Raw genomic sequence first — 9,956 nt, forward strand, 5'->3', positions numbered from 1 at the left:
CTTCTGTGTCTGTGTTAATTGGTTTCCCTTTTCTTTGTTGAAGAGGGTCTGTGCAATCCTTCTGCCTAGTCCGCCATCTTGCCGGAACTCCTCATGCCTTGTTTCTTTGATTGATAGTTGCAAATGTCATTCTCTCTGGTCCCGAGGTCTTCTCATTCATTGCATCTGGGTCATATTGCCCTTACTTTTTTTTTGTTTTCTGGTAGTTTCTGTTCAGAAATAGGTTTTGAAAAGAATTAGACATTAGTCGCTAGGGGTTTGTTAGTTAGCTTATTTTCAGAAGTATTAGACTGGAACTTCGAATAAGAATCAAACATTAATCATTATAGGATTGGCTACTTAGCTAATTCCAGGATGTTCATTGTACGATTTATTTTCTTAACCCCTCACATGGGGTTTTCAAGGCTATAAACATTTGGTAGCAGATCACCAAGCCTGTCTTCTGAGGTGCCTCTGGGTGGATTCAAACCACAAACTTTTCAGCTAATAGTTGGACACTTAACCATTTACGCTACCCAGATACTCCTCCCTAACCTAATGGGAATGCAAAAAGTTCTACTGGCTCCTTGGCTTCTTAGAAATGGCTTCCAGAACTCTTCACCTGTATCAGGTAATTCGCATATCTCTACAGAGAGAAAGCAGCTCAAAGATTATCAGTTCACTATGTCTCTTTTCTCCAAGCAAGTCCTAATTGCCTCAGGCTCACTAATGTCTTCACACTCATTTGTGTGTGTGTGTGTGTGTGTGTGTGTCTATATTTTATTCAGCTTTTCTATTTGTTCAACGGGAGTGTTAGTCTGCTGCAAGCTGCACCTTAATAAACATGTGGTAGTTAAGGTTCTGTGTCTAGTTGTCTGTGCCTGGTTTTGAGTGGTTGAGCAGCTGGATGTAGTTATTCCCCATGGTGAGATTGGTAATCCACGCCCTGGTGGAATCTACTGTAGCAGCCGAGTAGCTGCCTTAGGGATGTGGTCTGCTTCCAGTTTATAAAGAGAAGCTTTGAGAAAGGTCTCTGTAGCTTTTGGCATGCTTGAATGCTGCATGCAGCCCAGTCATTATTCAGCAGCCTGCCATGGTGTCTGCCACTCTCGGGACTCTTAACGGACTCGAGTCAGTAGCCTGCCATGGGGTTTGGTAATATGGGGACTGTGCCTTTTTACTTGTAGACCTTGTGTTTGTCAGCCTCAGCAGCCAGAAGCTGCCTGAGTTTGAAAACCTCCAGCTTCAGTGGGCAGGAAGAAGGTGGCAGAGCTGAAGCCCAAGGTTGAGGAGTTTTCCCAGCCCCTAGAGCTTGGCACTTTGAACTCAGATTTCTAGCCTCCAAAACTGTAAGAGAATAAAAACTCTTGTCTATTAGAGTTGTTCATTTGTGATAAATTTTCTGTTAGAGGACCATGAAGTTAACCCAAAGAAACTAGAAGTGGATAGCTAGTTATACAGAGCAATATAACATACCACAGTGTACCAACCAACTACCTTTTCAAATATTAATATGTGTTATATTTGCTTCAAGTATGTGTTTTACCTTTGATTAAAGAAATTTTCTAATTTTTTTCACTCCCCAATTACCATCCTCAATCCTAACCCACTCTCTTCCCCTCCCTTTCTGTTACCCCCTATACCCTGTACACCTCATAGTTATGCACTGCTGTGTGTCCTGCATTTCCTCCATGTGAATGTTGCCCCTCTGGTGCCCCATGGTTGATTTCTCCAAGGGATACATCTCCATGGAGTATGTGGGTGTGTCACCCTGGGTAGAGTGGTCTGAGTGTACGTCTTATTTACCATTGGGCTGAGCCAGACCATGAGAGTAAGTTTTATCCCAGGCCTGAAGTGTTTCCCAGGGCCATAGTATTGGGGGTCCCACCAGACTCCATCCAACCAGTAATTCTTGTCATTATTGTGTTTTTGGATTTTGTTCCATATTTTTCCTCCCACTCTATGCAGAATCTCCAGTTTTGGTGACTTTCTGAGTGGGTGGCATTGGTAGCTGGGCACTATCTAGTTCTTTTGGTCTTGAGGTCCATCATGTCCCTGGGCTGACTATTTCCAAATGCCTTTGGTTTTTTTGCACTCTTTGTTTCAGACAATAGGAGACTATTAGCTGCTTCTTAGATGACATCTTGAAAGCTTTTAAGACCCCAGTCACTGCTCACCAAAGTAGTTTGTAGAACGAGATTTTTATGTATTTTGTTGTGCCAATTGAGTCTGGTTTCCCCAATGCTATGGTCCTGAGTCAGCAGATCTGTTGGATCTCTTTCCCCCAGTGTCTGGCTGTCTGTGAGGGATTGCTCTCTGTCTGTCTGCTGTTGTTTCTGTAATGATTGTGAGTATTTTGTATCACTGGTATCTGTGCAAGATTAGCCTCAGCTGAATCTGTCCTTCATCTAGAGTATAATCCAGTTCGCTGACCCCCATCTGATCTTCTCAGGTGTTTATGTGTTTATCTGTAGCCTGATGTTGGTGTTAATTGTAATGAGGTGTTGTAGATATACTGGTATCAGCCCCTGTCATCTATATCTTATGTACACAATTCAGTGTCCTCCCTTTCCCCAGTGTTATCATGGTGGTCACAGACTCTTTCCATATCATCCATCTTCTTACCCACCTCAGCGTGTGGCCCCCAACTAGCCCAACATATTCCCTCCCCTTTCCTCCCTACCCTGGTAACCTACAAAGTGAGTTCCCTTCCTTAAGCAAACCCTTCCTTGTCTTTTTACAGTAATGGCCTCATATAATATTTGTCCTTCTGTGATTGACTTATTTCACACAGCATCATGTGCTCCAGGCCCATCCCAATTGTGAGATGATCAGCGTATTGTTCATTATTCTTTAATGTAGCATAGTATTCCATTGTGTGAATGTAATTTTTAAAATTTAAAATATTCTCTAATTTTACAGTAAGCTTTTAATTTTATAATAATTTTCAGATAATTATTTTTCAGAAGCAATATTTTGCCACAGAAATGTTGCAAGGATTTTCAAGAGAGTTCTCCTATCCCCCTCACCATATTTCCCCTATTGTTAACAACTTGGATTACATTTGTCACTATTAAGAAACCAACACTGAGATGGTATCTATGCCCCCTTTTGCCTTTGTGATTTAATAAAGCTCCACCAGAAAGGGGGGAAAATAAAAAGAAACCAACCAACATTGGCACAGTGCTATTAAGTCAACTCCACAGTTTATTAGGATTTCACTATTTTCTCCTAACATCCTTTTCCTGTTCGAGTATCCAATCCACTACACCACATTACATAGGCTTCATGTCCCTGGAGACCTACGTGGTCTGTGACAGTTTGTTAGACTTTCCTTCTTTTTTTGTTTTTAAGAATATATTTTCTTGTCATTGAGAATATACACAGCCCAAAAGTACATCAACTCAAATTTCTTCAGGGACATTGATTACATTCTTTGAGTTGTGAAACCATTGTCACCCTTTTTTCCTCTGTTCCTCCCCCATTGATATACACTCCCTGCCCCCTAAGCTTCTAGGTAATCTTTGGAGTAGCTGTTGTCACTTTGAGCTCATGAAGACAGATTTAAAAGAGCATGATGCTCAAGGCAGACTTCTTTTTACTAGTAAAGCTAAACTACTGTGTGGTTTTGAGAAGACTTCAGGGGATATGTTTTGTTTAAGATTTAAGGATTATCTTAAGGTGATCGTTGTTGGGTTCTTTCAGTCTGGATTTCATGAGAATTTGAAGACTTTCCTTGTTTTTGATGACCTTAAAAGTTTTGAGGAGTACTAGTCAGGTATTTTATGGAATGTCTCTTGATTTGGATTTGTCTGATGTGTTTCTCATGGGTAGACCACAGCTATGGGTTTTGGGGAGGATGGTCACAGAGGTGAAGTCCCAGTCTCATCACATTGTAACATTATACCAGGGGTGCATGCTATTACCATGACATACCACTGATGATGTCACACTCCATCACCTGGTTTTCATAGTGTTGGCCAAGTTTCTCCTCTGTAAAGTTACTCCTTTTCATACTGTGCTCTTTGGAAGCACATCACTTAAAGGATAGGGAGTTAAGCTCCACCTCCTTGAGGAGGGAGTAGCAACACAGATTATTGGAATTCTGCTTTAGATATTTTTAAGGAAAAGAATACAAATTCATTTGAAGCCTTTCATGTATCCTTTCTAATTCCATTCCTTTCTTTTCTGTTAGGTGACCTATACAATACAAGGTGACCTGCTATGCTTCATTTAAGTTTTGCAGGTTTAAATAAGATAATAAAATAGCTGAAAGATAGGTCTTTGCCATTATATAACTGTGAGAGTACAAAGTCACATATATAACCATGACAAGCTAGTAAGTCTTCTTGTAAAATCACTTATGGTTTCTTAGAATCAGTTTTCTCAACTGTAAAGTGAAACATTTGGTTATGCTTATTTCCTCACCTTCCTTCCAGCTCTAATACTCTGTCCTTTCTAGGAGGCAACAGGTATGTTTTATTTGAAAGTCAAATAAATTTAATCTACAGCTATAATCCCAAAATATATAGATATGCATGTACAGGCTCTTAACTGTAACATAGTTTTTAGGGGCATAAACAACAACAACAATGACAGTCTGGTAAAGCATCAACATACCTTAATAGAAAATTAGTCCAGTAAATGATAGAACTTAGCTGCCATTGGATATTATGCCACTGTTGAGAAGAATGAGTTAAGTCTTTATGTACAGTTATGGAAAATGGTGCATAATACATAATTAAGTGGGGAAAGAAAGACTTATGTAGAACAGTGTTATGGTATGCTGTATCTTATACAAAATATTAAAGAATATACACATGGATATAAAGATGAATATGATGGAAGAGTATACAAAGATATGGAAGATAAAACATGGGAGAAAACATAAAACTGTTAAGTGGTTTCCTTTGAGGTGATGAACTGGGATTGAGTATTTTAGCTTTTATTTTATACATTTTTATATTTGGTGGATTTTTTTTTTCATGTTCATGCATTAGTGGAAATTAGAACTGTATTTTCTACCTTTGCGCTGTAAAGAAGTATTGGAAGAAGGGTTTTCTGCAGGGTCTAGTAGTTCCAAAATACTTTTTAAAATGTAAACTACTTTGTGTAGTCAGCAGACTGACCTAACCGAGAACTTGCCCACTAGGGTCCGTGTGTACAATACACACTCTCTGAGGGTTCCCTTGTCTCAGCATCACTTTCTTTCTTTTTTCAGTGACATTAACTCGTTCACCATGCTGTCCAACCATCTCCACTAGGTATTTCCAAAACTCTTCATCACCACAAACAGAAACGGAGTGCCCCTTAAGCTTCCCATCACTCCCTCCTTCTGGCCCCTGGTAATCGCAAATAAACTTTGATCTCTCTGAATTTTCCTATTCTAGATATTTCATGTAAGTAGGATCATGTAATATTTGTCCTTTTATGTCTAACTTATTTTGCTCTGCATAACGTTTTCAAGATTCATCCAAATTGTAACACATACCAGGACTTCATTTCTCTTTATGGCTGAACAATAGTTCATTGTATCAATGCACCACATTTTGTTTATGCATTCATCTCATGGTAGACATGTGGGTTTTGTTTCCACATTTTGGCAGTTGTGAATAGTGCTTCAATGAACGTTGTTGTGCAAGTATCTGCTTGAATCCTTGCTTTCAAGTCTTTGGGATGTATACCTAAAAGTACAATTTCTGGGTCACATGGTAATTCTATGTTTAGCTTTTTGAGGAATCACCAAACTGTTTTACACAGCAGCTGCATCATTTTACATTCCCATCAGCCATGCACAAGAGTTCCAGTTTCTCCACATCCTCACCAACACTTGTCATTTTCCATTTTCTGATAATAACCATCCTAGTGGATGTTCAGCATTACTTTTCATACCAGCCTCCACATGCATATTCACTCATAAGTAAGATTGGCATTTTCTGGGCTGTTTTTTTTTTAAATCTCTCAGGTGTAGGTATGATTACATTAGCTATTTTACAAAACTAATTTGGAAGATTTCCATCTTGTTCTGTGTTCTAGAAAAGTTAAGTAGTGTTGATGTTACCTGGCTTTACAAGTTAGAAGAATTTTTCTATGACACTATCTTGTGCTTTATGTGTGTAGAAGAGAGGGATACCTCTTCAATGACTCCCTCAATTTCTTCTATGAAAATTGTGTGTTTAAATTGTCTATTTTTAGTAAGGTCAATTTTGGTGATGTATATTGTTTTAAAGATATAATAAATTTTGCCTAAGTATCCAAATCTATTACATGGAGATTGCAAAACAGTCTGCTATAATTTTCAAAACTTTCTCAAGTTCCAGGGTGATTTTCTCTTATTTGGTGTATTTATACTTTCTCTTCTCTTTTTCTTTATTAGATTTTATACTATTTTTTATATCACTGATATTTTTCAAAGAGCTTGCATTTTTATTAATTTTCTGCTTTCTGACACAGTAAATAATTATTTTTTCCTCCATACAGCTTTCAATTGTTGAAGTGTTCATGTCCTTTGCCCTTTTTTCAATTGAATTTTCTGTCTTTTCGATGGTGAGAGGTAGAAGTTTTCTATAAATTTTAGAGATAAGTCCCTTCGTCACATATGTCATACCCCAAAATTTTTGCAATCTGCAAGTTCTCCTTTTAATCTTTTGGTGAAGTGTTTTGATGTACATAAGAATTTAATTTTTAGAAGGTCCCAGTCATCTAATTTATCTTCTGCTGTTTGTGCATTTTTAGTTATGTTTGATACTCTATTTATGCCATATATTTAGGCCACCTATATTTGTCCCTGAAGAGCTCTGGTAGCATAGTGGCTAAAAGCACTTGACTGCTCACCAGAAGGCTGGCGGTTCAAACCCACCAGCCACTCCTCGGAAGGAAGGTTGGGCAATCCTACTTCCGTAGTGATACTGCCTCGGAAACCCAAGGAGGGGTCGCTATGAGTCGGGGCCGACTCGATGGCACATAACAACAACAAAAACAACAATATTTGTCCCTGAAGAGCTCTGGTAGCTTAGTGCCTAAGGCATTTGACTGCTGACCAGAAGGCTGAAGGTTCAAACTCACCAGCCACTCCTTGGAAGTAAATGTGGGCAATCTACTTCCATAGTAATACTGCCTCTGTTTGTCATGAGGAGCAGCTGCACTTAGGATGAGCAGATGTTGTCCATGATCTATCATTGATTCCACAGTGCAGGAGCTGGTGGTGGTGCTTATCCTATGGATGAGGTTCTTGGTGCAGCCAATATGATCAGTAGTGTTAATGTTTCCTTCCTGTTGGATGGTCCAGAAAAATGGTGCACATGAGAGAGAGAAAAAGCCAAGGATAAGAAGAGGAGATGGAAAAGAAGAAAAGAGAATGAAAATAAAAGAGGAAAACTAGAGAAAAAAGAAGAAATAGAAATAAAGGATGTGGGTGGGTGAGATGAAAGATTGGTCAAAATGAAAGAAAAAGGAGAAATGAACAGATAAAAAGGAGGGAAAAAATGGGGAAAAGTAAAAGAGAAATATAAGAGGAAAATAAGGGAAGCGAGGGGGAGGGCCTTCTGTAGTTATGGTCAGCTGGCAGCCCTGGGTGCATGTGGTTGAGGCAGAAATGCTGAACCACTGGAGTGTGTGGCCCATGGAGGTGAAATGAGCCTGGTGCAAGTGGGCCCCTCCAAAAAGAGAAGGTTTCATTCATGTGTATGCCTCTTGTGCTTTGTGTAACAAAGGTTAGATGGTGATGCATGTGCAGAAACGGTTATCCACAGCCCCTGGCTCTGTCTGTTTGGAGTGGGTTGCTGAGGGTGGTGTTTGGCTGTCAATCAAAAAAGCCTGGCAGGTCTAACCCACCAGATACTCCACAGGAGAAAGACAAGACAGCCTTCCTCCGCAAAGATCAACAACTCTAGTAACCCCAGAAGGTAGCTCCACTTCATCCCAAAAAAGGTCATTATGAGTCAAAATCTACTTAACAGCAGTAGTTCTGGTTTGATTTACTAACGGTGAGTTACTTTATTCCTTTTCTCTTGCTCCCACATCACTTTGCAGACAACTGTGCATCTGTACATCTGACCCATTTCCCTGCATGTTTCTCTCCAAGCTCCCACAGAACTTCAGCTCTCCTTAGATCCCTCCTGCTCTGTCTATGCTGTCTTTATTGCCATGTGGATTCCATGAAAGTTTCCACACACACACTTTGTCTGCTACCTCTGTGTTTAAAATGTCTGTGCTATGACCAGTTCTACCATCTCTCTCTCTCCAGTCACTGACTTGGCTCTGTATCCCTTTCCAATCTGCACTCAGTCCAATACTTTATCTTCTCATTAGAAGCTCAAAATTCCAGGATCATTATTTCTGATTCACTCAGATATTTAGGGTCTCTGTTGCAGAGGGACTGGATGGAGTGTATTAGCAGGGGACCATCCTGCCTCCGTCTCTTACATATTATTCTTCAATTTGTATCCTCTTTTTTTTATGGACTTAGAACAATGATTTAAAATATTCAAAGCTCACCACCAGTACTTTTACCCAAATTTCCCCAGTCGTTCCTTGGTTGGATGAAGTTCATCTTCTAATACATGCACATGTTTTCTGTTAAAAATGTTATAGTTTAGGGAACAAATATTTTAAGTTTGCAGGGATTATGATCTTAATTGCAACTGTTCAAGTCTGCTCTTGTTAGGGGAAAGTAGCCATAAATGCAAAAAAACAAACCCATTGCCACTGAGTAGATTCTGACTCATGGTAACTCTATGGACAGAGGTGAACTGCTCCAGAGGGTTGCCAAGGCTGTAAATCTTTACAGAAGTAGACTGCTTCATCTTTCTCCTTTGGAGCTTCTGGTGGGTTCAAACTACCAACCATTTGTTTAGCATCTGAATGCTTTAACCACTGTGCCACTAGAACTCCTGAAAGTGGCCATAGACAATATGTAAAAATTGTTACCTTGCTGTTTTCCAATAAAACTTTATTTACAAAAACAGTAGTCACTAGATTTGGCCTATGGGCCATAGTTTGTTGATCCCTATTTTAGTAGATGACTTAGGCAACACTCATGATTTAAAATATTTCCTAAATTCCTGCATTTATGGTTGTTTGATAATAGATAAACCAAATTTTTGCTTTACTGTTGTCTTCCATAACGTTTTATTTTAAAAAGTCTAATGTTGTAGTGATTTACTTTCCTTTATAAATGACTTGGTAATTTTTCTTGGGGTCCAGAGATTTTTTAAATCTTGAAATTCTAGTGTTTCAGCTGTGGTAGTTAAGTTTGTGTGTCAACTCAGCTAGGCCTGGTTGAGTGACTGGGCAGCTGGGTATAGTATTCCCCATGATGAGACTGGAATCAACTCCATGGTGGAATCTACTGTGAGCAGCTGAGTAACTGCATTAGGCAATATGGTGGCTTCCTGTATATAAGGAGAAGGCTTGCAACATGGTCTCTAGCTTGTGGCACACTTGAACCGTGCATGTAGCCGTGAAGTTGTTCAGCAGCCAGCCGTGCTCTGGCAACCTTGGGACTTTTAATGGACTTGAATTAATGGCCTGTTGTGTGTTTTTGTAACATCAGAACTCTGTCTTTTTACTTGTCAATCTTGGGCTTGTCAGTCTCAGCAGCCAGTAGCTGTTTGAGGGAAGAAAAGTCTCCAGCTTCAGTGGGCCGGGAACAGGAGGCAGAGCTGAAGCTCAAGGTTGAGGGGATTTAAGCCATCCCCTTGAGCCTGGCACTTTGAACTCAGACTGAAAGTCTCCAAACTGTAAGAGAATAAACTCCTGTTTATTCAAGCCATCCCATTTGTGGTATATCCCTGTCAAAGTGCCTCTTGGTAACCAGAACACCAACTTAACTGTTAGGGATAAATTTGCCCAAGCATATGATAGGTACTTTTGATATTTTAGTTTCGGAGCTCTGGTAGCATAGTGGCTAAGACACTTGCCTGCTAACCAGACGGCTGGCGGTTCAAACCCACCAGCCACTCCTCGGAAGGAAGGTT

Source organism: Orycteropus afer, unplaced genomic scaffold (genome assembly GCF_000298275.1).
Source record: "Orycteropus afer afer isolate SDZICR_OR568_19922 unplaced genomic scaffold, OryAfe1.0 scaffold00481, whole genome shotgun sequence".
NCBI lineage: Eukaryota > Metazoa > Chordata > Mammalia > Tubulidentata > Orycteropodidae > Orycteropus > Orycteropus afer.